Source organism: Oryzias melastigma, linkage group LG17, assembly GCF_002922805.2.
Source record: "Oryzias melastigma strain HK-1 linkage group LG17, ASM292280v2, whole genome shotgun sequence".
Taxonomy (NCBI): domain Eukaryota; kingdom Metazoa; phylum Chordata; class Actinopteri; order Beloniformes; family Adrianichthyidae; genus Oryzias; species Oryzias melastigma.
This window is the reverse complement of record NC_050528.1, coordinates 33,346,900-33,360,899: the sequence shown is the minus strand read 5'-3', so window position 1 is coordinate 33,360,899 and position 14,000 is coordinate 33,346,900.

Genomic DNA, 14,000 nt, shown 5'->3' with positions numbered 1-14,000 from the left:
TCCCATTTTTTTTTAGAGTATGGCTTTGAAAAATATTCTTTAATGGATGAGATTCTTAAAGTAGGTTATGATTAAGGAAAATAAAGTGCTTTTTATTTCCAACACTGCGTAAATGTAATTTATAAATTTAGCAAATGGATGCAGGATTAAAAGACAAACGATGAACAATCGCCAGCAGTCTGCCTATTTCAGATCACATTGAGTTGTACATGTCTCACTGAGCTGTGTAACAACTGCGAGGCTAACGAGTGAACATTCACCACAAGTTCACCAGTGAACATCCACCACAAGTTCACCAGTGAACATCCACCACAAGTTCACCAGTGAACATCCACCACAAGTTCACCAGTGAACATCCACCACAAGTTGGTTCTGGTAGATCTTGTTGGTTTGGAGCAGAGCTGCTGAGAGAAGGTTGGTGTTTGCTGCCAACTAGTGGTCATAAGTGGAACACAAAAGTGAGACACTGCTTATAAATAATACATTTACCATTATTTTGGCAGCATTTACATACTGAAGACATTATTGCCACAATAAAATACTGCAATATTTCATACAACCGATTTTTTTTTCCTACACCCCTTTTTAATTAGATTATGTGGTGACAGCTCATCATCTGGCATGGCAGCGTCAAGCAGCTGTTACAGTGAGTTTTCACCTTTCAAACGACATCCACCTCTCCTCTGATTAGCCTCTCAGACTTCCTTTTGAGGACAAACCCAAATGGAAATAAAACATTTCGCTGTAGTGAAACATTTTGTTTTTACAAAGAATAGCCGGAACAAAGCTTGATTAATTCCATTTGGTTCACATAAACAAGATGTGCTTTTAATAAAAGTACAAAAATCTAATTAGCATCTTTGATATGAAAATTCTTTTACTTTAGATCCTGAGTGCTTAAACAGGTGTGAACAGCACAGATCATTGTTCTATATTTGCAAATATCTGAGTAAACCTGTGGCTTTGAAGCGTTCATGTAACTGCTTGTGTTGTTGATATTTAGACAGCAGTCAGAGGTGCAGAGAGACCTGTCTGCTGTGCTTCACAGCGAGAAGCTCCACCTTTCAGGTTGTATCTGAACCGCTCTGACACGACTGCAGAGGAACAGTTCCGGCCCGTTGACTTCGGTTGCATTTCTGCCTCGCTCCCCTCGAGGCTGGGAGAGATTTAACGGCAGGTAAACATTTGTCTGTTGACTCTTGTACTTGTTTCACTGTCCTCAGTGAAAATGCTGCACCTTCTTGTTGTCTGTGAAAACCATCTGGACAGACACATCAGAGTCTTCTACTCATAGTTTTCTTTAATCAAGCCTTTTATTTGCATGAATACAATTGGTTTGTGTTTTCTTGGGCAAAGTTAAAATGTCAGTAAAATGAACTTACAGTTGCTGAGAGCTCTCTGTTTTTCCTGCTAGCTAACGGCCCCTCACAACCTCAACCTAACATTAGCGGTGCAACAAAAATGGTAAATGATATTGGAGCTATCCAGCCGTACAGTTCTGGTCCAGACTCCAGCTCAGATGAGGAAAACAAAGACGTTCATGGAGCAGAGCAGGAACTGTATATTCTACATGATGGATACAATCTTTTTCAAACTGATTTTTCGTCTCCTCCTGATACTCAGAAATACAATTTAAATATTAACTTTCTTTATATATGTCCTCCATCATCAGAATAATCCCACAAGAACATGTTAAAAATGCCAGAAACACCATTTTCATTGGAGTGGGTCTTTAAGCTACACAGCTAAATATTGGACTGTCCAAACCGTACACGCCTCTGCCAAAGACTCCAACAGTGAGGGTACATTGAGTGAGCGGTCTTAAATAAAGCATGTGACGCATTCATAATGACAGCACAAACATGCAGCCTCGTGAGACATGGACCACCTCTGACTGGACTGAAGGACAGACGTAGAGGAGGTCTTGGCTCCACTCACACTTCTCTTTTTCAAGGACTCGTATGGAGGAATAGGACTTTTCATCAAAGATGTCTCTTAGTGCATCATGTCTGGATGTTTTAGGGTTATTTATAGGGGTTTCAAATTATTGCTTTAATTGCAACTAATTAAGGACAGAGATTTTATTTTGCTTATATTGTGTTATTCTCATTTCTGAATTGGACAGTAGTGAAGTCTGTTCATGTCTGATAATTCACATCTAGAAGAGCCTTATCCTCATACCATGGGCATTTAAATATGCATATATATATATATATATATATATATATATATATATATATATATATATATATATACATATATATATATTAGATCAATTATTAGAACTTCAATTGTGTCCAGTCCCTTAAGAAGGTATTCTTTTGTTTGGGATGCTTAAAGACCCACCCCAATAAAATAGTCTTATTTTTTTAACATGCTCTTGTAGCATTTTTCTCAAAATAAATGACCTATTTAAAAGAATCTATGACTAAAACTGTGTATCTGAGTATTTCTTAATTCAAATCAGAAACAGATGAAAACTGAAGACTAACTGAATGAAATGAAGACTAATGATGCAGTTACTGAAATGGGCGTGCCAAAGTCTCCATCCTGACCCGCTCCCGCTTAGGTGTGCGAGAAATGATGAGCGTTCTACACTCGTGCTGTAGCAAATTGTGATCCTGGCTCAAAACTGTACAACCAGATTTGTTCCTATTTAAATCATCGTTATTTTTGTGCCACTGATGTTAGCTTGATGCTATAAGCTTGTGCTTCAGTGCGCAAATGGAACTCTGAGCGATGGGAAGGGGGGTGGGGTTACTCTGTGTCATCAGTCCCATCCACAACTCAAAATTGTATTTCTAATGAGCTAAAATATGAATTAATAGATGACAAAAGCTTTCAGATTTTAGCTAAAAACCTCATAATCATGTTTAGGAGCTCACTGGGAGCGATAGAGAAAATATAGTTTGAGTGGGACTTAAACGGTTTTTGCCTCTCATTCCTGCCCCGTCTACAAATCCAAAATATCTAGAAAATGAGGTATGGTGAGGCATTCAACTGTCTCTGTGTAGCATAATTGTACTAAAAAGTTTCAAAAACACTTTTGATAAAAGGCAGAAAGTCCAGACGCGTCTCTTCCTGTTATTCCTCACACGAGAGCGCACTCGTTGCCCTGAGCGTGTTTGTTGATGCGGGTCAGCATGTCCTGGTCCATAGGTGGACTTGTTGTGGGCTCAGCATCACAATTAGCTTTCAGCTAGCATTGATGTGTTTACACTGGAGAGCCCCTCCACCTACTTTTATTTTGTGTGAGCAAGCTTTGTGTTGCAAATGCAGCCCTGAAGCCGATTTCTGGAGCTGATGTTGAGGGTTTTTAACAGATCAGCGGCGTCCTTTGGGCTCAGGAGGCGAGCCCAGAGGACAAACATCCGTCAGCAGCTACCACCTGCACTGCTGCAAGCCACGCTTTGTCATTGGCAGATCATGTACGATTTAAGAGGGTATATTTATAACTTATGAGGTTGACCATAGATGTTCAAATTTGTTACCGTGTTGGACAACAGCGTGTGGACATGTTTTTTCGAGGACATTATTTTCTTGTAGAAAGTCAGATTTGTATGGATATATCGCTGTAATGCTCCAGTCCTGCTGCTGTTGATTTTCTTCACAAATCCTGAAAACGTCCTAAGGAATGTTTCTTTGTATTTTCATGTGGTCTTGTGTCAGCATAGATATTAAACTGCTCTGTGGCCTAAAACATGTTGGAGACAACTGCTCTAGAAATATGACAGTGCTAGTATTATTGGATCTCAGTGCTGCGTTTGATGCAGTCGACCACGCAATACTACTGAGACGACTGGAAAACTGGGTGGGTCTCACTGGGCCAGTACTAAACTGGTTCAAAACGTACTTAGAAAACAGGAAATATTTTGTGTCAATTGGTAACTTCACTTCTGAGCCAATAGAAATTACATGTGGAGTGCCCCAAGGCTCCATCCTGGGACCACTTCTATTTAACATCTACATGCTCCCACTGGCCCAGGTTATAAAGAACAACAACATTAGTTACCATAGCTATGCAGATGACACACAGATATATATTAGACTGACACCAGGAGACCGAGGCCCTGTACAGGCTCTTGGTAAATGCATTGAGGACATTAATGACTGGATGTGTCACAACTTACTTCAATTAAACAAAAACAAAACTGAGGTTATTGTCTTTGGGGCTAAAGAAAAAAGGTTGGACGTCACTACAGAGCTTCAATCTATTCAACTAAAAACTACCAACCAGGCCAGAAACCGTGGTTGTTACCATAGGAACCACATACATTGTGAAACAGAGGGAAGAGTGGAGCAGCAATGGAGACACATGAGCATCATTTGTTGTCCAAATTACACTTGCTGCTTGTTTTTCTCAATAAACTACTAAATCTCAAAACATTTCCTGAGAGTTTTTCAACTGTTTCTGAGAATACAGCCATGTCTATTAACCCTGGTACTGCTGTCACCTCCTGATCATTCACATCAGCACAATAAATCAAAGTAAAATATTTTATTACTGATTCAATCTACTATTATATAAAACAAATTATGGTATTATTAACAATTTCAGAACAAAACAATGTTTTCGTCTGTTGGAGCTCTGGACTCATGCACTTAATTTAAATCACTAAGGTCTCACAGGGGGATAAGTTAAACTTTGTCACCATTTAACTTTCTATTAAATAAACAAAACAGTTTTACATTTAACTACAGTAAACAGTTTAAATTGCATTCTAGTTGAAAAAGTGCAGTTCACAACCTACAGTTTTCAGTAGCTCTGAATAAATCCGGATATTTGGAGAAATTGAAGTCTGGTGCAAGCCTGCAAGACAAAACACAGGTAAAAGAATATGTCTCGCCTGCAGTCCTCAGCATTGTAGTTTCCAAAACCATATTTAAAGTTCATCTAATTGGCTAAAAAGGATAACAAAGTCTTTTCATAACAGTATCGCATGAAATCCCTCAAAGGAACATTATTTGTCATTAATACCTTTTACTAAATAGAGGAGTCAGTCAATGTGGTGGGCGGAAGAGCTCACAACAAAAGAAACTTAAACATCCTCCCCTTGTTTGTTGAGAGTTACATTTCAGTGATGCTGTTATAGAAGGAAGTCCCTCCAATTACTAGAAACTAAAAGTACTGCGGTTGTCTCCGAACTCCCTTATTATTCACTACTTGGTGCATTTCCCAGAAGTTTTTGCAAAAAAACAGTATGGATCAATGGTCACCAAACTGGCAACTATAGACCACAATGGATTGCGTTGGAACAATTTTTGAGAAGAAAATATATATATATATATATATATTTTACAAACATCCACGTTTTACCATCAGAATACATTAGTTTCATAGATGGTCTTTGTGATAGTATCTGTGAAAAGCTCATATGTATTAGTTTTTTTCTAGGGCTGGGCATCGATAATAATTTCCAGAATTGATATGATTCGATTCACCAGAGCTAGGATCGATTCGGTTCTATTTCATTTTTCATTTTATTTATTCAATTCAATTCAATTTTGAGTTTACACGGTTTACACATTTATACACATTTGTTTAGAAATATATTATTAATCTGCTATATGTTTTGAATCTATTTATATTAATCTGATCCAGTTCACATACTGTAAATGTATCAGTGAAATAATGAGATTGTTAATATCATCCAGTGTTCCATGGATTCTCTAAAGGAGAAGTTCTAACTAAAATGTTCATATCATTAACATTGGAAACATTGTTCTGCTTCTCCTGGAGGACGTTTAAGTTTGGTCACTAGGTGGTGATCACGCTATAGCTTTACACCTTATTCCAGAAGAAGAAGAAGAAAAAATGAGTAAAAAACAATTTTAGTCCACAAATGGTTACTTTAAACATATTTCCTTAAAAGAGTTTGGATAATTCATGCATGTGAGTTTAGATGTTCATTTAGTCAGCAATGTATGTTTAGGCCAATTGAGCGTTAGCATTAGCCGTCCTATGAAAAATCCCATTATACGTTAGCCTCAAGCTAACAGACCTTAGCCCTAGTTTTAACATCATGAAATTTGTTGTTTAAAATAAAGAAGGTAATGAGCATGGTGTCAGAATTGCTTTTGAAATACAGGGCACCAGACAGTCCCGCACTTTATAGTATTTTAGTAATGTGGGATTATTGTAGAAACAAGAACACAGCCTGTGAATCTATGAAGTAACAGCATAAAAGCACAATTTTTGTGGAGTGCCACATTCTCTGTGTTCTCTTAAGTCTAAAATCCCTGTATCCAACTTCCTGAAAACCCTGTTTTCCAAGCATTTTCTATTTTAACTTGTAGGAAAATTCCACAGGAATCAAACAAAGGACTAACAAGTTTAGTTTTTTGAAAGACTATTCCAATGTGACTTTTGTGTTTCCTGCCGTAAGATGATTTTAAACGGTTTGAACACAGAAGTTTTAACTTCCACTCACCACTGAATCTCCAGCTTCTGCTCCACTTCCCTTCCAGGTTTTCCTTCCAAACAAGTCCTCCGTTTTGCTGCGGGCTCAACTCGGCTGCCTCTCCAGGATTGAGTGTGTTTCTCTGGTGACTTGGCTGATTGTAGAGCTTTTCTCTCAGTGAAATCTCCATTTTGAGCTTCAGGCTTTGGCTTATCCCACTGAGAGAGTTAAGGTGGCTTTTGTGATTTTCCTACCTCACGGGGAGAGAGGGGACTTGGGCCATAGCCGAGTGAAATAGAGGATTGTTCATTTATGAGGCACTTAAGCTTTTCCTGAGTCTGTGTGATTTGCAGCTCTCTGCTTCAGGACAGGACAGGACACACTGAGGTGTTTCTTGAACTTACACCTTACCAAAATGGAAAATGTCTGATCACACCGTCAGGTTTTGTGCACAGTAGCTTAAAGAGGCCTCTAATGTCTTTTTGTGATGAATTCATTTTGACTAATTCTTTGAAACCAGCCTGAAAAAAAGTCTCTTCATTTCTGATCCTGATATTTATCGTACTTTTTGTTGTCAAAAGTATTTGCTTCCTTTTGTTTAAGCTTCACCTCTTCAAGGTTTTCCAGGAGTTTTTTTACTTCAGCAGGATCGTTTGTTTGTGATATTCTGATATTCAGATATCAAATTCACATGTCTTCACAATAAGGGGCTATTTCCTGGTATATGTATTCATGTATATTTCATTTGTTTTTCCATTTTATCCCTGCCCCTGGATCAAACAAAATGAGGGATCTGGAAGTCACGGAGGACTTGGATCTGGAGCATCTAAAGCATCCGTGCGTTTTCTCCTTACAGAGTCAAATGGAGCCTAGTGGCAACATGGTGTCTATTTTACACATCCATTTGTTCCCACATTAACAAAGCTAATGCTATGACTGTTTACACTGCAGTGTTTACCAAGATGTTTAAGCAAGTTTAAAAGTTCCATCAGGAAGTGTGTTTCTGAAATCAAGAAGAGCGGGTGCGGATCGGTGTGTCACATCGAGCACAACATGAACAGAGTATGAAAGGATTTGTGATCATTTCAGTACTATGTATGATTGTTTATTTGTATTTAATCCTTTCTGTTAGTAGGAAAACAGACATTTTGATATAAGGAGCTAAAAAAACATTCCTTTAATTCATTGTGTTGGAAAAAAAAAGAATGAAATCGTAACTTTAAAACTGTGAATCAAATGTATCATGAAAAGACCCTAATTTCATACGTGGACAAGTGACACAGCTTTGACCAGAACCTTCCATCAGATCTCTCGACATAATAAAAGGATTCTTCACTTTGATTGGGACGTCTGGTTCTCAATATGTTCTTCTTGAACTCAGTTTAACATCATTTAATATGGTTTAGCATCATGTACATTGTATCACTAAAGCTGTTGGCATAACAATTGCACACTGGAATACGCTGAACTGCATCAGAGTTACACAGATGTTTGTAAAAGCAGTTTTCAAGCTTCAGTTCAGGATGTTTTACACCTGCGTCCATGGAAGAGGTTTCTGTTGTTGAAATGGATGATCTTCAGGCATGGCACTGTAGAATTTATTAAGCTATGGTAAAGTTCCAACAAAAAGACTCCTTTCTAATTTCGTGTCTCTGACTCTGCTCATCGTCCATTTGAAGCTGAATCATTCAACGTCTTTCTTTTTTGCCACCCGTCGGCACACTGTGTTCTCTCAGTAATCCAGGATTTCATTCCATTTAAATCATTTTCTTGCAGAATAAGGTTGTACTGCTGTCAAAATAAAATGCACACGACAAGAGTGACTGCCTGGCGTTTGCTGGAAAAAATAAAAACATTTTAAAGGTCCAAGAAATTCCAAGCAAAGCTCCGCTGCATCAATTATTCACAGGCTACATGATAAATGCTCTCCCAGTAATTGAGTTGATGATATTGGGCTGAGACAAATTTCCTCCAAAAAACATTTTTAATGAAGGAGGAAAATTGAAAAACTATTTTGGGTTTTAATAAAAAGATCTCTTCTTTGTTCCATTAAGCCATTATGACACAAAAATAGCAGAACTCTGCACTCATTTACGCTGTAGTTTACCAGAGAACTCTGATTTTCCACATCATCCTTTCGCAGAATGGAGCCGCTGTTTTTCTGCTATATTGTGGAGACTGGCACTCAGAAGCAAACAGAATAACAGTTTATTTTATGATGAAACTTTAACATTCTTTAATAAAAGATTAGTATTGATGATATTGGATTGCAATAATACCATTTTAATGACACATCTGTCATACAGTGCACTTAAAGGTCTCAATTTTCTCCAAAAAAGGACAGTGCGACATATAATCCTGAGCACCTCATATAACTGTAGTTGATGTTGATTCTGGTTGGTGTTGAAGCGATTTTGAGAGGCGCTGTCAAATGTAAGTCTGTTCTTACTACGACTTCCAAACAAGGATGTTACTCTATAAAAACGCTAACGTGGCTAACATGTAGTAGTGTTGGACTGTGTTTTGGATTTCACATGTTAGTAAAGTTTTAAGTTACCATACCTGCTGCAACGTTTTGTTTTCTTTTTTAACAATCTGCTTTTTCAGGTATTGTGAATACCTTTACCAAAAATAAGTTTACTAAAAGTATTTGTTTTAAAGTTTACTTAAGTATAGTAAAGTAAAGTATACTGGCACTTTAACAAGTATACTTTTTGAGACTAAACTGGCTCACTTTGAGTTTATAAAAAGTATACTTGGAAGTATACTTAAAGTGACCTTTGTGGTATACTATTAGTTTACTGGCAATTAACTTTAAGTTTACTCCAAGTTTATGAAAGTTTACCAAAAGTATTTGTTACAGACAATAAACTTTACATTTACCTTAAGTATGTGTGGGGGACCACAGATGATCACGTGTGACCTAAAGTAATTTCAGTGTAAAACGTAGACATTTTACTTTCAGGCAGTGTGTGGACAGCGAAGGGGTCCTGAAATGAGATGTTTTTTTGTGATGTGTTAGCGCGAGAGAGAGCGAGAGTTGAAGTGACTGAAGGCGCACGTGTAAAAGCGAAAGTCGCGAGTCCCGAGCTGTAAGTTCAAGAAAAATTAAAGAAAGTTCTGAAAACCCACGCACGTCTTGATGAGCATCATTCAAGAGTGTGCAACATATGTGAAAGTATACCTTGGAGTATATCTAGTGCAGCTTTTAAGGCTTGCTTATAAGTTTATAAGTAATAAAATTCTGCTCATTAGTGTTTAAAAATACCTTTTAATATGATAGTTATATCCCAAGGATATATCTAAAACCCTTTTAATCCTATGTAAGAAAATGTTTGACAGTGGCAAATATAAGCAAAACATATTCCGGCTTGCAGTATAATTAAGTATACTCAGTATGAACTTATGAACTAGTAAACAAGAACTTGTAAAGTTTGTCTCTAATAAGTACCTAAAAGTAAACTAAAAGTATACTATCTTAATTGTAGCTTTAAGAAAGAGTTCTTTCAAAGACAAACTTGAGTATACTTACTTTTGGTAAAGGTACGCCAATCAGCTTCTAACTTTGCTAACATACATCGTGCTACAAACAAGTTATATAAATACTTTGGACACAGTTCTATAGGCTGACTGTCTAACAGGTTTATCTCCGACTCTTTTGTCTCACTAATGCACCTTACAGTTCAGTGCACATATTTAATGACTCAAGTTTGAAACAGACCATTCATTGACGGTACAACCTGCAGTACGGTACCTAAATAAAAGGGTTCTCCTACATAATTAGGCTTTCAAACAATCCAGAGTTTATTTGATTTAAACCTGAGATCCATCCATCCATCCATTTTCTTGACCGCTTTGTCCCTTTCGGGGTCGCGGGGTGCCGGAGCCTATCCCGGCTACTGATGGGTGAAGGCGGGGTTCACCCTGGACAGGTCGCCAGTCTGTCTCAGGGCCTCAATCACACACATTCACTCTCACATTCCCACCTAGGGGCAATTTAGAGTCACCAATTAACCTATGAAGCATGTTTTTGGATGGTGGGAGGAAGCCGGAGTCCCCGGAGAAAACCCACGCATGCACGGGGAGAACATGCAAACTCCACACAGAAAGGTCCCAAATCCTCCAGCCGGGATTCCAACCGGGGCCTTCTCGCTGTGAGGCAAGAGCGCTAACCACTGCGCCACCGTGCCCTGAGATGAAAAGCAAAAATCATTCCCTGACAATCTTCACAATTGTGTCTTTACATTGTAAAATTATCCAGACGAATGTATCATGAAGTATCAGAACAATGAAAAAGTTATGCTGATAAAGTCAACTATATTTGGGAGGATTGAAATCTGTGTATCATTCGTTTTTCAACTTAAATTTGAAATGAAAAAAAACAACGATTTTTGTTTTTTTCATTTCCAATTTTAAGTTGAAAAACGAATGAGCGAATGAGACACGGATTGATTGAGCACATTAGTTTGGTTCTTCAGTCGTGTTCTTGGTCAGATCGGGTTCTGTTGTCCTGCTGTCGGTCACACCAGGTGTAGGTTGTCAATCATCCACAGCTGTCTTGATTTGTGTTAATTTCCCTCTATACATTTAGGAGTCTGGTTTTCACTGTCATTTGCTCTGTCTCTCTTGTGGTTCTTTTGTGGTTTTTATTATCTTCTGGTTTATTTATTGTTTATAATGTAAAAAAAAAAAAAAAACAACTGTAAAACTGTAGTTTTAACATGTTCTTGTAGCATTTTTCTCATGATGGAGGACATATAGAAAGTAATTTAAGATTAAAAAGCTGTTTTGCTGTATTTCTTTATTCAAATTGTGATGGATTATAAGCAGATGAAAACCTGCTATATTTGAAAAACTCAAAGTTGTGAAGCAGCTACTAAAGTCTCTCTGCTTTGCTCCATTCTGATGAATCCACTTCCAGACATATACATCAATGTCTTGAATTTCCTCGTCCGAGCTGGCATTTTTCTCAACTGTATGGCTGAGGGGCTCCAGTATTGTTTCTGTTGCTTTGCTAATGTTAGCATGGGGTTGTGCGGTGCTGTAAGCTAGCGGGAGAGTGTGTAAATAAAAGAATGATGGGAAGTGACCAGAGGTTTACTTCCACGCCAAGGGTCCTGCCCACTGATGAACTTAAGGATGCCCTACAAACTTTGTCCTATGACCAAGTTTTTTGAATTTTGGCTAAAAACTGGAACAACAGAAACAATTTAGTTAAGGTGGCTGCATGAGCCTTGGGGGAACTCCATGGCACGTCTGGCTTCCCTTAAGGAGCAGCTTCTCTTCTCTACAGCCCTCCAAAGGGCTGGACAACCCAAAGACCTGCAGCACCTGTAACGGTCCATGTGACTAAAGCCTAGACTGAATTAAAACTGGTTTGATATTCAACACTCTATATGTCACACACCTGTAACTCATGCCTGGTTTGTCATCAGTGAATGACAATGAAAACAGATTAACCTGCTGGAGAAGGTCAGCAGCTTAGTTTAGTTCTACCTTCACTTTCCCAGTCATGGAATTTTCAGCAGTCTGTTTCGAGACACCTTCAAGTTCTCCAAGAGAAAAGATGCACAAACTTTTTCAGGAAATTCTCACTTGAGAAACAAGCTTTTTGACTCCTGGGAGACTGCAGCAAACGTTCTGCCTTAAACGGAGGTTTTAAGTGATTTTCTGGTGTGCAGTTACACAACATGGAGCTAAAGCTCCTATTTCACTGATCTGTCACAACTTACAAATACTTACAGATACAAACAGGGACATTTTCTCAACAGAAATATCCCTAAACGGACAACAGAAAAGGAAGGATATAATCACCTCACAGGTTATATTTTCAAAATTCTCACAAATACTGTTTGCAATTTGTTCAATCTTTCATGGAGCAGCAGATCATAACCTCAAAGATTGTTTAGAATATCAATTTGTTAATTTATATTCAGACGTTAAACATTCTTATTTTATTCATCCAGCTTATATGAAGCAAGTCTAGGAGCTTAATGATTAAAACAAACTCACTGGATCTTAATGTTTCTCCCTCTTTGTTTAAACTTATTAAAACTTGTTGAATACATAAACAAAAATAAGCCTTTTTATTTAAATAATCTTTAGGAAGGTTTTTTTCCCTTTTTTCCCCATGGTGCTATCATATAACTTCTGCCTTGAATGAAAGTCTTCATTACAAGTCAACAATTCTGACAGTAAAGAGCTGTCTGCTCAACAGAAGCTGATTCCTCCTTGAAAAGATCAGATAAAAACGCCTTTCTTCCGCTACTCCTCAGCCCTAAACGTCTCTGCTAAATTCCACTGCAGTCTTCCTCCGTTTGACAGCCTGAAGGCATTTCACACCATCTGTCAGGTACGGATTAGACAACACATATGCTCTTCACCACGGGATCCCAAAACATTTCTGAAGAATCTACCTACGTAGTCAAATTTCCTGGAAATAAAGCAAACAGTGAAAAGAGGAAGCCTGACTGTCAGCGGAAACTCTTTCTTCAGTCCTTAGTTCTGCTTTAAAGTCCATCAAATGCAGACAGAAAAAATGAGTTGGAAAGCTGTTAGATTTATTGGCACAGCAGGAGAATCTGACTACATTTAATTCAGCTCAGTTTCAAATATAAGAAGCTCATTTTGACTCAGATTTTTCATCAATATAAAGTAAAGCAGGAGTGTGACGATCAACCAATGTATCAATGAATCAATTTATTTTACTACAATCAACCAGATCAATCTGTCTGAGGCAAGTTGTTAATCAAATTGACTTATACCATCACAATCATTTTATAACGAAACATCAATAAATGATATTCAAAGTTGGATTGAGACACGGTTCGTTTATTTGACCACAATGTAAAAATGATCACGTCCATCACAGCAGATAACACATGTGATGCTGCAAAAACTGATCAACCATCATTGCAGTCCAATGTGTGAATTTAGCCGAGACATGTGGCCATACAGTGTGGTAAAATGTACTAAAAGAAATCTGCCAATAATCTCAAAACAGGGAACAATAGAACAAGACTGACAGAAAAAAGTTGTTCATGTCCATAGATATTTCAGCAGCCTCTGGATCTGTGCATAACTTCTAATTAAAGAAAGCTGCCATTGAAGAAATCCAAAGACGAACCCTCTCATCCTCGATTCTCAGCACCAAGATCTATTATCTTGTTTGATCTTTTTTATTTTGCCAGCAATTCCAAGGTGAACAAATGCATAAAGGAAGTGTTTTTCTTCTTCTTCTCACACCTCTATGATTATAAAAGTGCAGAAGAATTGTAGAATGGACCAGAGCATTTCCCTTAAAAAATACAAAGTGCTGTACTTCAGCACCATCAACTATCAACCATAAAAACAATTGTAAAAATAATGACGGTTTGCTTTGGCAGCAGAGACGTGTAGTCTAATGCTGCAAAACTCAATAATTTTTGGAACATATTTTCATGAATTTTTTAAACTCTGCAGTCCACAGTTTTACCTGCAGCAGCTGTCCTGGGCTTTGCATTTGCTGCAGGATTATAACACAAACCCAAGCTGAAATAAAGGAGGTTCATGAAATACTTTCTGTGATGATGATGATAGACTTTGTAGCGTGAAAGGGGT